General features: G+C 49.1%; 1 protein-coding gene across 2 annotated transcripts in view; it reads left to right on the top strand.

Annotated features, from left to right (window-relative positions):
• SGMS1 (sphingomyelin synthase 1) overlaps nt 1-15,565 on the top strand; it is a 65,825-nt gene that overhangs the window by 1,940 nt on the left and 48,320 nt on the right. Inside the window, exon 1 of one of the 2 annotated variants that reach the window (XM_017733776.1) lies at nt 11,037-11,244. The exons of the other annotated variant lie outside the window; for it this stretch is intronic. The gene's annotated coding sequence lies outside the window, so the exon portion shown is untranslated. Of the gene's footprint in view, nt 1-11,036; nt 11,245-15,565 lie in introns of those variants that run through there. 2 annotated transcript variants of the gene reach the window in all.

The following is a 15,565-nucleotide window of genomic DNA, read 5'->3' as shown; positions in this document are numbered from 1 at the left end:
GAATTTCCCCATGGAAAGGGTGCTCAGGCCTTGGCAGGGGCTTCCCAGGGAGCTTTGGAGTGCCCATGCCTGGAGGTGTCCAAGGAAGGGCTGGAGGTGGCACTCAGTGCTCTGGGCTGGGGACAAGGTGGGCATCGGGCACAGCCTGGACTCCGTGGGCCGGGAGGGCTTTTCTGACCCAAATGATTCTGTGATTCCATGGTTCTGTGGCACAGCTTGTCCTTTATGTGCAGGTATTCACTTGCAGGTGCCTTGATGTCTGGGACCTCTGTGGTTTTCCCCGTATTTATCTCAGTCTGTGACAAGACTCATTCTGTACCTGTGGGGTCACAGAGCACATGCTGACATCCAGGGATCTCACATCGTGGAATATCAAGGCACTGCTGTCTCTTCAATGGCTTTTTTTTCCTTCTTGGTACGAGTATTATTTTATTAAACAAAGGAAAAACATCCCTTTCGTCAATTGTTCCCTTTGCAGAACTTGAGCCTTAAAATAATCCAGGAAGCCTTTTGTTATATAAATATACTCATCCTCCAGCTTGGCACGGAATGTGCTTGACAGAGCTGCTTGCTGAATTCTGTTTTAAACTTGAATTTCAGTGGCTATGAAGGAGAAACCCTGGGCTCAGAGAGCAAACCAAGCATTGATTGCTGTGTAATCACAGTGTAACAGGGACTATTTAAAGCAGTGGAAAGCAGGGGTTTATGCCTGGAACTCAGTTTCTGTGTCTCAGTGATTTTTGTTTCAGATTGTTACAGCCAGGTGTGCTCAAACCTACCAAATTTAGCTCCATGGGAACAGAGCATATGTGCAGCCTTTTGAAAATATTCGTGCTCAAGTTGTTTGCTCAGGAATGGAATTGTGTATGAATACAGCAAAGGCTTGGAATGGTTAACAGTAAATTCCAGTGCAGAACATTCAGTAGTGACATCCCCCAGGTAAGTGGGCAACAGTTGGCTAGAGCAGATGTTTAAATAGGAAATGAACAAAAAATCACCACCAAAAAAACCCCCCACAAACTCAAAACCCCATCAACCCCAAAGCCCCACCACTCTGTGAATGTCAAATAATCTTTGGTAAAAGTGGTGTCTGGTTTCTGGGTGTTGTCTTGTGCACATAAAAGCACCTTGGGAGGAGCTCATGAATCACCTACAGGACTGGATGTGACTGTAGAGCTTTTCTGTGTCCTCTGTAGGCCACACATTCATTGTTACATTGGCTTTTTAAGTGATACCTTTGGTTTGTTTTGCTGCAAGCCTGGGCTTGAAGCTGCTGCTGACTGAGGAGATTGGACTCAGTGGTCTTGGAGGTCTTTTCCAACCTAAATGGTTTTATGATTCCTCCCAGCTTTTTCCAGGTGCGTGCATCGAAACTATCCCGCAGAAGTGGGGATGTTAAGTGGGTGCTGCAGGATCTGCCTGGGTGCTTTTGGTACAAACACTGAGCCCACAGGCTGTGTTTTAAATGCAAGGAGAGTGAAGGGTGAATCCATGCAATCCCCCAAGAGAGCCTGAATCCAGTCTGATGTGCTGCTGCCTCCTCCCATGGTAATGGAGTGATAGTGCACTGAGAGGAGAGAGAAGAGTCCAAGGAGAGTAATGTAGAATCATGGAATGGTTTGGGCTGGGAGGGACCTCAAAGCCATCCCATCCCACCCCCTGCCATGGGCAGGGACATCTTCACTGTCCCAGGCTGCTCCAAGCCCCGTGCAGCCTGGCCTGGGACACTTCCAGGAACCCACAACCTCTCTGGGCAATGACATCTTTGGCACTTACCCAAAACTAAAGGTTTAATGGAATTTTGGAGCAGAAATTTTATGTTCCCTGTGTTCAATTTGTTGGATCAATCAAATTGGGTTTTGGTAGATTTTCTAGCTGCTTACTCAATGGCTTGGCTTGTTCTGGGTTCTGTGGGTAATTTTCTTCTTGTCTCCTAATTTATTTGCCTTCAGATGTGTAGCTGCTCCCGTGTTTCCTGGAAAATGGAAAGGATGTGCTAGCAGGAAATGGCTGCAGTTAATGAAAATAGACTGTACTGTGCTGATGATTAATCCTTAATCCAAAGAGGGAACGTTCCTTCTGCACCTTTGTGGCCTGAATTAGCATCTGACTGTTCCTTTGTCCTCAGGCTGGCTGTGAATGACTCTGGGATTGATTCATGGCTTAGGGCCCCCAGTAATAGGATTTCCTGTGAGGGTGTGTCACCAGTCCTTGCACAGGTTCAAAGGGAAAATGGGTTTCCCCGCCTGTGTTTCATCCTCTGGACTTGTGCCCCTTGGCTCGTTTTTCTCCCTGACTCTGGTACCTTCGAGCTTCCAGCTGGGATTTGATGGCTGCTGCCATCCCAGCTCCTTTCAAGGGTCTCGTCATCCACCCAAGGCATCTGGGGTCGGGGCAGGTCGTGTTCTCCTTGGGTTCAGGAGTGAGCTTAAATACATTTAGTGCTTCTCTGGAAGGCTTTCAAGTGCAGCACTGCTCTTCTGCAGCTCTGTTTGCTTCCTCTGAAGGCCAAGCAGCTGCCGCTGAACTCGGGGCTGCAGTGCGTGACTGCTCCCTTAGCAAGCAGTTAAACCATCAGCTATTACACTGACGTGCAAATGCTATTTTGTGCTGAAGTCATGCTGGAAATAGTTCAAAACGTCTTGTTTGTTTGGATTCACGAGGGGCACGCTGTCTCGCTGAGCTCTAATCTTGTTTTGCTCTCCACTTTCTTTGCAATCAGCAGAGCTGTGTTCAAACCATGCTGAGAGATTTAAGGTGCCTCTTGGTCTGCACCCCAGGAGCCACAGGCTGAGGGCAGCACCCCTGGGTTTGTGCCTTTTGGGAAGCTGGGTTATTAATCAGTTGTTTTCCCCCAGCCTCAGTCCTTAGGTGGATGGAAGAGGCTCTGTTCCCATGTTGAATTAAACCCTCTGCCGCTGTGCTCAGGTGAGACCCCACCTGCAGAGCTGCCCCAGCCCTGGGGCCCAGCCCATTTTTATCCAAAATCCACTTATCTGCTGTATTTTTATTCCTTTTCTGTTGCCTGTGTTTTATAATTCCTGGTATCAGGCTATGGCAGGAGGTGACTGGAAGGCAGCCAAGGGACACTTTTTCCTGGAGATAACACTTCTTGTTCAACACAGACCTGAAAAAAGATGCTTAAATATATTTGGCAGCGGGGCATGAGGCTGGGGCAGCCTTTGGGTGTGCTCAGGGAGAGGGATTTGGGAATGGGTGGGAGCCCCTGAGCCACCTGGCAGCCCCAGGGCCTCCCCCTGACCTTCTGCTGCGTAGAATTAGCAGATCTCATCCTCTCACATCTTTGGGCAAAGACAGGTGTCCAAATCCAGCTTGGGCAGGGCTTGGAGCAGCCTGGGACAGTGGGAGGTGGCCCTGCCCATGGCAGGGGTGGCACTGGATGGGCTTTGAGGACCCTTCCCACCCAAACCAGTCTGGGATTCTGTTAAAAATCTCCTTCTGGCTGAGTACTGACTCATTCGTTCGTTATTTTAATGACAGATGCACTTGTTTAAAATGGCTCCACGGTTTTGCAGTTTTATTGTTCAGCAGATAATAGGGTTATTGGGATTCTTGCACAAGATGTTTTGTTTCAGTTCACTCCTTAAATGTTTCTCTCTGTGTTTGCAAGAGGCATGAAAACAAAAAGGATTTTTTTCCCGGCCTGCACTGCCCTTTCTCTGCTGTCCCATTCCCAATGAGCAGTTGAAAGGCTGTCAGCAACTGTTTTGACAGATTTTCCTGTACTGCTTAGGAAGACAAAAAGTTACATCTCACATATTTTGCTGTGCAGAGATAAATACACAGCAAAGGGTGGGTGAAATATTTGGTACTGACATGCTGGGGGATTTTGTAGTCCCAGCACAGGATGTCTGCTCTGTCACCAGAGTCCTGTGTGACAGTCCCAGCTGTTCAAAGCGTGTGTGCATCCCAGCTGCATCCCGCCAGGCTTAAATATCCTCCTGGCCAGAGCGTGCTCCCACCTCCAGGTTCCTCCCCGCCCTTCCCTGCATTGTGGAGCATCCTTGCAGCCACCTCCAGACACATCACTGAACTCCCCCAGCTTTGCCAAGAGTTTCTTGGACAGTTGATGCAAATGCAGCCTGAGGAGCTCCCTGAGCCGTGTGTGGCACATGCATGTCAGGAAAATTAACCCACCAACACCAGAGGTTTGTGTCCAAAGAGGAGACAGAGGAGTCCCGTTACTTTATTTGAATCAAGGGAGAGGCCATGGGGCATTCCCCTGGGGTCTCTCAAATTTTTGGAGGGTGCAGCCCCCCTTTTATCCCAATTTCCTGATCACATTTCCCTCTCTCTTTCCCCGTTGGCTGAGGTACTTGAGAGGTACAGACTTCCCGGAATGCCTAATACCTAAGACTCTCTTCTAATGTATAAACCTCCCCCCCTTTATTTTTAGTTCCTTCTGAATTTTATGGTTTTCCCATTGTTTCTTTCATCTCTCAATATCCAATATCATTTATCAGCAGACCTGCAGTTTGTTTGTAGAGACAAATCTCTTTCCATTCCTCAACCAGTGGACCCCTTCTCATTGTTTCTTTTATCTCTCAGTGCTACTTTCATCAACCAGCAGGCCCAGAGCTTGTTTCTAAAGACAAGACTCTCATTCCTTTCATGTAGAAGGGCGAGGAACAGGCTTTGCACAAGGGCTGTGTCATTATTAGGCTAAGTTAACAGGGTGGCTTCAGGTGTTCTGTGAGTGCTGGTGCTGATCCAGAGTAGCTGAGGGTACTGGTGGTCTGTGCCAGCAGGAGTGCCCTGCCCTAGTGCTGGTTCCCAAATTCAGGGGCAGCACTCAGCTTGTTCTCGATGTTTTGTTATGGTTTCCCTGCCTGAGTTTGGGTCTCTGTGCAGCTTCTCAGGGAAGGCAGCTGAGTACCAAGACACTGTCTCCAGCTCTGCTGATCTGTTTGAAGTCCCCAAACAGTTGATCAGGCAAACTTGCTGCTAAATGGATGATCTAATTCCCAGTGAATGCTGTGATCATAAACATTACCCTACATCACAGAAACTATTTGAAAACCAGTGCATACTCCTCAAGCTGTCAGTTGTCCTTCAGCACCCTCGTAGTGCTCTTTCATCTTGAAATGCTTGCACTGAAGCTCAAATAAACTTACCTGTCAGCAGCTGTAGGGATGTCTCTTCTGCCTCCAGCTCCTTTGTAGCTGTAGCTGTTTACAAAGGAGATAAAGCAAGGAGCTCTCTTGTAGCTGCTGTCTCTCTAAATGATTTTTCTCATACTCCGGTAATATTCAGCACGAGGTTGTGTTGGTGCTTTGTGAGGATTGCTCAAAGCCAGCAGGTGAGCTCTCTGCTCAGAACCCCTGAGGACATGGGCAGGGCAGGAGGGTGTCCCTGTACACTGGGAAAACTGGGGGGAGAAATGGTCTAGAGAGAGGTGACTTCCTGGAAAAAGAACAGGACAGAGCACCCAATAACCTGAGTGCCTGAAGGGTGGCCCCCAGCAGAGGAATGCTGTTCCACAGCCCATGGACATATGGTTTGGATTTTACAGGGGAGAACTCCTTTGACACCTGAAATTCATAGGCTCATAAAATCATTGGGGTTGGAAAGGCCTCTGGGACCACCGAGTCCAAGCTGTGTCCAGTCCCCACCTTGTCCCCAGCCCTGAGTGCCACCTCCAGCCCTTCCTTGGACACCTCCAGGCATGGGCACTCCAAAGCTCCCTGGGCAGCCCCTGCCAAGGCCTGAGCACCCTTTCCATGCAGAAATTCCTCCAGAAATTCCATGTGGAATATCGAAGAAAGTCTGGTTTTTATGGACCTGTTCATTCTCTTTCTTCTCAAGGTGGGGTTCTAGATGCTCATTTCAGTGAAAGCCCACTTCACATCACAAGTCCTTCCTGTCTGTTCCATCCAGCATCCAAAACTGTGCAGTAGGAGTTCCTGACAAATGGCCCCAAGGAACAGCTTTATTTTTACACTACAGCCTTGCAAAAAGCAAGTCTGAAAACTTAGATCATCTCTATAAGTGAGCTTAATAAAACAGCACGGTTTTGTTTGCCTCCTTCTGCTTCTCGCTTGTGCAGGAGGCACCATCCTTGCAAAAGTCACGCTAAATCTGAAGCTCGTTCTCTGTTTGTCTGGAAAATGACAAAAAAACCTCCCATTTTTTCCATGTAGATGCACTGATTGTTTAGTTTTATTGGGGCAATTCTGACACTCAGCCAAGGTCTGCTTCTCTGTGGTAATTTGAGGTGGAATGAAAATGGACACTTCAAAGCAATCCTGTGTTGTCATCCTGTGAGTTCGAGATGCTGAAAACAGGAAAAAAAAACAAATCTGTGTCCCAGCAGGAGCTGGAGGCTGCAGCTCTGCCCCTGGGTGTACTGTGAATATTGATGACACAGACCTGTGAGGATTGTTCGCACGTGAGAAGAAGAGGAAACCCAGGAGTGTTGAGCAGGAATCAGATGTGTGCTGCAAGGTCAGTGAGGCTGGAGAGCAGCAGCTGGTTACTAATAAAAAACCAGGTTATTTCCTGTGTGCCTCCTTGGGGGTCACTTTGCTGGTGCTGCGTGAGGAAATAATAAATACAGGTGACCAAAGTGTGTGTATATGTATTTATTTGATGTTTTTTACCAAAAACCAGTTTGAGATAGAGTGGAGGAAGGCACATGAACAGCCAGGGATGTGGTTAATTCCTTGCTCTGCTGCTATGGTTTAAGAAAAGTTTTGGAAGCAGCTGTTTTGAGATATTGAGAGGTTACTGCATTTTCCAGGCTCTTTCCTGTCTCAGAAGCCTAATGCTTGTTCCTGCAACACTGGCAGAACGCAAAAACTTCATTAGTTTTAGGTTTTATTCTGCTCTAGGGGGGCTTTTCTCTGCATTTGGAGGTCCTTTCACTGCAAATAGCTGTGAAGTCAAAATACTAAATGAATAAATATTATTAATGAAGGAGTAGAGAACAGAAAAAGCTACTGTAAAAACCCCATAATTTAAAAAACTACCTTTTTCTCCATGATTCTCCGTATCCTGAATCCTCCATCTCCAAAAGGAAAAAGGTTCAGCAAAGGATGATGAAGGCGATCTAAGGCATGGAACAGCTGTTGTATAAAAGGACATAAATAAACTTTGTCTCTTTAGTGTGGAGCAGAAATAATGGTGAGGGGGAGAAGCGAGGAGAGAAATGTTATGCAGATTGGGAGCTTTGCATCCTCTAAAGAGGATGACTGTACCCAGGCCTTCCTCACTCAAAAAATCAAGGAAGTAATGAACTTATAACAAGGGAAAGTTTTTCTTTCGGTGGTGCACAGTTATGCTGTGGTATTCCTGGCAGCCAGGATGTTGCCGGAAGGTGAGAGGTTCAAAGAAGGCTGGATAAAACCCAGCTTATTAAAAGTTATTAAAGACAGCGTCTCCTGGCTCAGGGAAGAGTTATTAAAGCAGTGTTTGGAGGAATCCCAGGATGGCTCAGGCTGCAGGGAGCACAGTGGGCATCTGCTCTCTCCTCCCAGCTCCAGCAGGGCCATCCCGGAGCACAGGCACAGCACTGTGTGCACACAGCTCTGCAACAGCCCCAGGGAGGAGAGCCCAGAGCCTCTGTGGCCAATGTGCTCAGGGCTGGGCACTGCCCAGGGCAGCAGTTCTGCCTCCTGGGCAGGGCAATTGCTGGGCTCAGGCCCTGCCCGGTGCTCTGGTGCCATTGCTGGGCCCCGGAGCAGAGCCCGGGCCCTGCTCGGAGCCCTCCCTGCAGCCAGGGACAGCCAGGGCTGAGGGCCCCTCTCAGCTGGGGCTCCTCTCGAGGCTGAGCAGCCCTGGCTCCCTCACCAGGATCCCATTGGCCTCCTTGGCCCCAGGACACTCTGCTGGCTCAGGGACAGCTCGGTGTCCCCCAGGACCCCCAGGACACTCTGCAGGCTCAGGGACAGCTCGGTGTCCCCCAGGACCCCCAGGACACTCTGCAGGCTCAGGGACAGCTCGGTGTCCCCCAGGACCCCCAGGACACTCTGCAGGCTCAGGGACAGCTCGGTGTCCCCCAGGACCCCCAGGACACTGCAGGCTCAGGGACAGCTCGGTGTCCCCCAGGTCCTTCCCCTCAGAGCTGCTCCAGCAGGGACCCCCCAGCCTGTGCTGGTGCCTGGGGCTGTTCCTGCCCGGGTGCAGGACCTGCATTCCCCTTGTTGAAGAAGGTAACACTGTGTTAAACTTTGTGTAGAGACATGGAACTTTTGTCTGTAAGCAGGTCCTAAATAACACCCAGCTGTTGTGTAGCTGTGTAACACAGGGGCTACAACCTGGAGTAGCAGATGAAATGTGGGATTTCTTGGCTTCCATGCTATTTCCGACTTTTGGTAGGTAATGGGAAACAGGCAAGGAATAGCAAGTGATTCAGGTGATAAAAAGCTGGTGTTTAGGAGCAGATGACAGCAGCAGTTGTCGTGGCTGATTGGGCTGTGCTCCTTTCCCACAGTTCTGCAGTCTGGAGCGTGCTGGGAGCCGGGTGGGTTGGGGTGGCAGTGTGCCAGCTGGTGCTGGGGTGATGATCAGGTTACCCTGGTGTGCTGCAGACAGATGGGCCCCAGCATTTCCCTGCACACTCGATTTCCAGCCTGACACAATGTTTGGGTAGAGCTGGAATGCTGGGAGTGCACCTTCACCCAGGGAGGGCAAAGGTTCCTTACGCTGCACGGCGCTTTTTACTACACTGGGGGGGTTTGCTTGGCTGCCATATGGAAGGACTGAATTTCCCTGGAGATTTTGACGTTCAGCAGTGTGTGGGTGTTAGGAGGCTTTGGGAGGTGGAGGAGGATGGAGTTGGAATAATGTCCTTTGAATCAGAGCTGTTCTTATCTGCTAGAAAGAAACTGGCTGCTGTAAAAGGAGGGGAGAAATCCTCAAACATTGGACTACTCTAGGATTTTGTGCAGAGAAGGAAGACTTGGAGCAGGAGATGTTTAAGAATTGATCCTGGTCTGAGTGGGGTGGAAGCCCAAGTGTGAGTGAGCACGTGTGGGGTCAGTGACATGCTGCACGCACATGCTCAACAGCCAGACCTTGAAAATGGAAAGAGACTCTTGGTTCAGTGAGCTCCAGCCCAAGGCATGGGTTTGGTGACCTGTGTGATAACTTGGAGAGTAAATTCCAAATGATTTATCCTTCTTCTGATCTCTCTTGAACTCCAAGTGCTCGTGTCTGTTGCTGTCAAGTGGCTGCTTCTCTATTTATGAGCGAGGTGGAAACTACTGACCTGCTTTGCCTCCTCTGAAAGGCAAGTGTTAGTTCTCTCTGAGATGGCAAGGACAGTATTTCTGCATGTGCTTGGACTAAATTTACCGTAGGGAACTGGAAAGCGTAGATGGTGACGACTGCTGGAAGGGAAAGCGTGTATTTACTGCTCGGTGGCAATAGATTTATAGACAGATAGCTTGGTTTATGGGTAAATATTGTTGCCTCTATTTCTGTAGCCATAAGCAGTAGATTTTAAAGCCTAAACTTTGCTATAATCTGGGGACCTTTTTACATTTTTTTTCCCTATCCCATCTGCTGAGTTCTTCACTGGTGGCTGAGGTGTCACGTGGCGCCAGGAGAGCCAAGAGAAGTGACGCATCCCGGTATCCCATGGTAACTCTCCCTTTCCTTCGTTTTTAGCTCGTTTGCTTTGCTCCCAGATAGAACAACCCGCCTGTGGGATTAGATGTGCTCCGCTCACACACGGGTGAAGCTGAGGTTGCCAGGGTTTGCACTCCTGAAAACCGTTTGACCTCGGTAACCCAGATTGCCCTTTGAAAGGGAACCAAAGAGCACAACAAAGCACAAGGCAGCAACCCCCGCTCCAAACCAACACCAGCCCCCACCGAGCCCAGAAATCTCCGAGTTCCCCACCCAAACTTCTCAACACGCAGGAAGCATCAGTGGGAGTTCACTCTTAGTTTGCCATTCAGGATATTGAAGCTCGTCCGAGAAGTTTCTGCAAACCACAGGTAGATAATCTACCCCGCGAGCGGAGGTACAGTTCTCACCAAAGCTAAATTTGTCTTGAGGTCTTGAGGTTCACACAGGTTTTGCTGCTGGAAACTTGTTAGGTGAGGCTTGCTTTTTCCCCCCCCCTTTCTTCACCACCCCATCAGTTGTTTTTAACCTCTGGTTGCTATATGCAGTTACTGCCTGCATTTTCGTTAGAAATATCCTACTTATCCCCCAAGAAAAGCTCATGGCTTGCATTCAGATACGTTGATATTTTTTAGAATTCTGATTATTTTTTGAAAAATGGATCATTTACTCATAGAATCATAAAACGGCTTGGGCTGGAAGGGGCCCCAAAGCCCATCCAGTGCCACCCCTGCCATGGGCAGGGACACCTCCCACTGTCCCAGGCTGCTCCAAGCCCCAATGTCCAGCCTGGCCTTGGACACTGCCAGGGATCCAGGGGCAGCCCCAGCTGCTCTGGGCACCCTGTGCCAGGGCCTGCCCTCTGGCCCAGGGAGCAACTAATTGAAACCCACTTTCTCCTCTATGTTTGTTTCTCCTCTATATTTTCTCCTCTATATCCACTGTGACTTTATTGTATTAAACCAGCCGTGGTATGACTCGCTCAGCCTAAAACTCGAGGCTGCAAATGGAGTAGCTCCTCACCAGGTATAGACAGTGAGTAGAGCCTGCAGTGAAAGACCCCAAACCTGTTCTTGCATCCTGTTTGCAAACTCTTCCGTGCCCGTTTCCTGTGTGTGCTGAAGCTTTAACTCTGTGTGTCTGCTTTAGCTCTGCCCTGCCGCTTGGATTTTTGCTTTAGGGCAGAGCTTTCGCAAACCAAATTTATCCTCAGAGAGGAAGAAAAAAAATTAGTTTTGCTCACACGTAGTGCCCGTGTACTGGAGGAGTCTGCGGTGAAGTTTTTCAGCGTGGCAGGATTTGCATTTGCTGTTGCCACAGCTACAAGTGAGCTCACAGCATTTCGGTCCCTCGCCCAGGGACGAGCAGGACTTTTCAGAGTGAAGGCACCAGTGCACCGAGATGACTCATCCTGGTGTGTCCAAGGGCTGGGGAATCACTTCTTGAATGGGAGAGGATGCCGAGGTGTGCGGGGGAGGAGGCAGGAGATGTAGCCTGAGCAGTTTGGGGCTGCCTGGATTTGGGCTGGGTGATGGGTGCTGGGAACAGGCTGCTGAGCTGTCACCTGACGAACAACGTCCCTGCGGGCACCTGGATGTTGGGAAGTGTCCCAGGACTCCTCTGATGTGCTTCCTCTGGCTTTGCTCCAAGCAGGTATTTAGTACAAATCTCTGTTCTCGTCCGACTGAATTCCCTTTCTGTTCCGTTTCAGTTCCAGGCAGTCCATCGTGCTGCCCTGGGCTTGCATGGGGAGTGCTGCTGCCCGGGTAAATCCAAACAATAGCCTGCTTGTGGCAGCTGGAAGTGGTGCTGGAAAAAAATCCCTCTTCTGTAACTGCAGGAAAAAAAAACAAGCCTGTGTGCAGCAGGAAGCAGCAAGACTCTATTAAGTCATACTTTTAATTTTTTTCCCCTGCATCTTCTGCACAGTCTGTGATGATTTAAGCATAAATCGCTTAGGAAAAGTCCTTGGCCTGTCTTTTAGTTACCGATTGCCTGCATGGCAGGGGGTTGGAAGGTGGTGGTCAAGGTCCCTTCCAACGCAAAGCATTCTGCATGGTTCTGCAGTTTGGGTGGGTGTCAGAGGATGGTTACCCTGTAACCAGAGATTTGCAATTGTAACCACTGTAAGTAAGTGTGGAATATTTAATAAGGAGATAATTGGATGCCTACCTTCATCTAGATAAGATTTTAAAACTTTGTGCTGCCTTGCTGTCAAGTTTCTGCCTTTTCCCAACAACAGCCTGGCTGGCTGGTGCCTTTCACCTCCAGGATTCCCTGCTGCTCTTGTTATCTGTGTTTCATAAGCTGCCTGCAATGGCCTTTTCCAGCTGATTCTTGGAATGGTTAACAAGAAGCTATTTCCTCTATGTTACCATGTGCAACATGCTACTGTGACACTGCTGAAGTCTTAGACCTGTTGTCTGGGACGGAGGTTGCCGGGACAGAAAAGCTGGAGATGGGAGAGAACTGTGGTATGTGGGCAGCTCAATTAATCCAGGGATTTGAAATGAAAGGGAAGAACTGAAGTGTTGTGAGCAGGGTGTGACACTTTTTCCCCCAACAAACAGCTGTAACTTGTCACACAGGTCACTTCACTGGTGTCATGTCTATGGACCTGGGCTCATTTAAAGATTTCATTATTGCACTTGATTGGTATTGTTGAGGCTTTGGATTTCTGTTTGAAACTGCTTTTGTATTGATGATGTGCTTAAGTGTTTTTTTCTTTTTGGGTTTTTTTTTTGGTTTTTTTTTTTTTTTTTTGCTGTGTTGGAGGCCTTTTTCTGCTGTGACTTCTTATGTTTGGAGCTGTGGGTGTGTAGGTTTATGGATTAAAAAAAACAAGGGGGGCGAGAACCCTCCAAACAAAGCCCAACTGTGATCTCAGTAATCAAACTGCAGCTCCCAGAGGGAGGACAAGGGTTATGGGGAGCACAGACACCAAGTGAGGTCTCCAGAGGATATCTTTGGAGAGGCAGGAGGGCTGATATCCCCAGAGAACAGTGTCATTTCTGAGCTGTAGGCCAAGGGCAGGGGCATCTCTGGGCTCCACTTTGCCTTCGTGTGCACCCTGGAATAGACTTGGACTAGGGGAATTCAGCTTTTATTTGACAAGGAAATGCCAGGTCCCATGGCAGGTGGAACAAAACAATCAGCAGATGAACTGAAAGGCCGCTGACCACAGAAGATGCATTGTCCAGCTTATGGGAGTCCTGTCAGAGTGCGGTGAGCTTGTGGGGTGGACAGGGAAGCTAAATAGCTAAATGACGGATTTGTTACTTGGAGTGATGATAATCTGGAAGAGGACTGTAGGCTATGATACAGCCAAGAGTGCCGGAATTGTGAGACATGGGAATACTGCTGCTCACTGCTTTTTTTGGACCAGGCTGGCCAAGGAATAAAGGTCAGAATAACTGGGGAAGGCCTTTTGGCACCAGCACGATGCTGTCTGCAAGTGAAGTTTATCTCTGCAGGCAGCTGCTCGCCCCAGGGACTGGCCAATTTTGGCTTTTGTTGTTTGGTTGTTTGTTTTTTCTTCTCTTAGTAACTCTCCAAAACTCTCTGCAGGGTGTCTGGTTTCACCTGAGGGATTACCTTTGTGGGTAGGAGAATAAAGAAGAATGCAGCTGCTGTCCTGGAGATCTGCATTAGTGCCTCTGCCCGGAGGTTTTGGGCTAGTTGTGGTCCCTGTGCCACTGTGATGGTCATCTGCAGGTGGCAGGAACTGCACAGTCTGGCCTGAGCTGCTGCTCTGACTCTTGGCCACAAGGATTTCCTGGTCTGTTCCCCACCTTGCTAGAAGCCAAAGAAGGGGATCTGGGCACGAAAATTATTGTGGAACCGCGATAACAGGTCTGGTTTGGATGCATAAAGGCGCAATTAAGGCTTGAGAGAAGTGTTGTGAACACTTCTGGAGAGTGTGGATGGATGAAAGAGTTCCGCAGGATCCAACAGAGCCTGGGGAAGTGCTTACACAGAGTGCATTGGCACGAGGTATTCCTGTGGTCCTTGAGTTCCTTTCACCGTGAGAAGGCCAATTAAAAAGGGGTTTCTGCTGCCCAGTGGGTACTGGGGAGGTACTTGTATTGGGCAGTGTTGTTTCCCATGGGAATCCATGTCCCTTCCTTTCTAAGAGGTTTGTTTTCATCCCGCATCGTGGTGGGATTTCATGCTTCCCGTACAAGAAGTTAAACAGAGGTTTAAAAATAAAAATATCCCCTCACCCCCAAATCTCAGAATGACTTTTGAACCAGCACAGGCTGGAGAGAATCCTTGTGTGGATTATTTGCTCTCTTGGGTTTTGATCTTGGTTTGTTTTGGGTTCTTTTTTGGCCCTAAAAATGTTCAGAGGTTAAAATTAGAATAATAAACATTTACAAGGGAATTTTCTACGGTCAGCTTTCATTTAGCACTGAAAGCCCTGGAAAGCCTGGTCCATTTTGGGATGCTGGAGACAGAGTGAGTTTTTTCCTGTTTTATTTTAGAGCTGCATGATGGATGTGGAAGCTTGAATTTTCCTTTATTTAGTGGTGTAGCAAAACCAGTCTTTCACTGTATTAACAAAGAGTCACATTCATAACAGGAAGAGCAGCTAAGCAAGGGCAGTGACTTAGAGGGGGAATATCTTGGTATTGCAAGCATTTAATGACTAATGCAGGTCTTTTGTGCCAAAATCTTCCTGAATTTGTAACACAGTGATCACACAAAGTCCTGCAGCCTTTCTTAGGCAGGAGAGAGCTGCTGTGTCTGTCTCTGTCACCCTGTCCTGTTACACAGTGTATTTGGGGAAGGAACCCTGTTCCTTTTGTCACCAGATGAACGATCCTAAATTCTTTTGGGGTTCCTGTTGGGTGAGTCTGTTGTGAGAACCCTGGCTGTTCTGTGCTGGTTTTGTAGCTGGTCTTCATTCACACCCTCAGTGTGGGTGTAGGGATGTTCCCTGTGCCTCAGTTCCTGCTTTTTTAATTCAGGACCACTCCGAAAATTCATCTTGGGTGCCAGGTTGTAGCTGCCTCAGGTGACAGCCAGGCTGCAGATCTGCTGCTTTGGGGCAGGATGGAGCCCTGGCTGCCTCTGGACTGATATGCTGTTTCCATATAGAATTATTTCTCTTCGTGTGTGTGTGCGCCTGTGTTTTTATTTCTCCAGTTCCCTGAAACTCGAGCCAACTCTTCCTTGTTCTGCAGCAGCATCCCAGGCTCCTTGGGCTGGATCTCACAGCAGAGTGCTGGACGTGCAGCATCCCTGCTTCCCCGTTTGTTTGATTTGTTCTGGGCCTCAATGCCAGGTACACCGTGCTGGCACCTTCCAGCTGTGACTCTCGTAGAGGAGCCACCCTCCTCCAGCAGGGTAACACGGAGACAGGGCTGGTGGTGCTTTGCTGGCAATGAGGAGCTGAGCTGGGCTGTAATTAGCAGCCTTTCTTTTCCCTTGCGAGTCCAGAGAGGATTCTGCAGTCCTTTCTGTGTTCAGCTGGTTCTGCTTTGTGGGGTTTAGTTCAGTATGAAACAGTAACTTCTGCTGCCCAGGAGAAAAGTCCCGTATGAATGGGGTTTGTTGTGTGCTGAGAGTGCTGCAAGCGTAAGGCAAGTGCTCAGCCTCCCCAGGAGGAGCTGCTTTGATGTGTGGAGATGCTGCTCTAATCTTTGTGCTCACAGCTGCAGGAATTCTAAAGACAAAACTGTGAGCTGAGAATCTGAGCCCCTGTGCAGATCTCTGCAGGGAATGTCTGTTGGTTTGGGGCTGCCTCTTTGTGCACCTACTCAGGGAGTCCCAGAACAGCTGGGGTTGGAAAGGACCTTAAAGCTCATCCAGTTCCCACCCTCTGCCAGGGGCAGGGACACCTTCCACTGTCCCAGGCTGCTCCAAGCCCCAATGTCCAGCCTGGCCTTGGGCACCGCCAGGGATCCAGGGGCAGCCCCAGCTGCTCTGGGCACCCTGTGCCAGGGCCTGCCCACCCCCCCCGGGAACAATT

Source organism: Corvus brachyrhynchos, unplaced genomic scaffold (genome assembly GCF_000691975.1).
Source record: "Corvus brachyrhynchos isolate BGI_N302 unplaced genomic scaffold, ASM69197v1 scaffold334, whole genome shotgun sequence".
In the NCBI taxonomy this organism is placed as follows: Eukaryota; Metazoa; Chordata; class Aves; order Passeriformes; family Corvidae; genus Corvus; species Corvus brachyrhynchos.
Note: the sequence above shows the minus strand (reverse complement) of the source record. Positions and strands in the feature narration are given on the sequence as shown.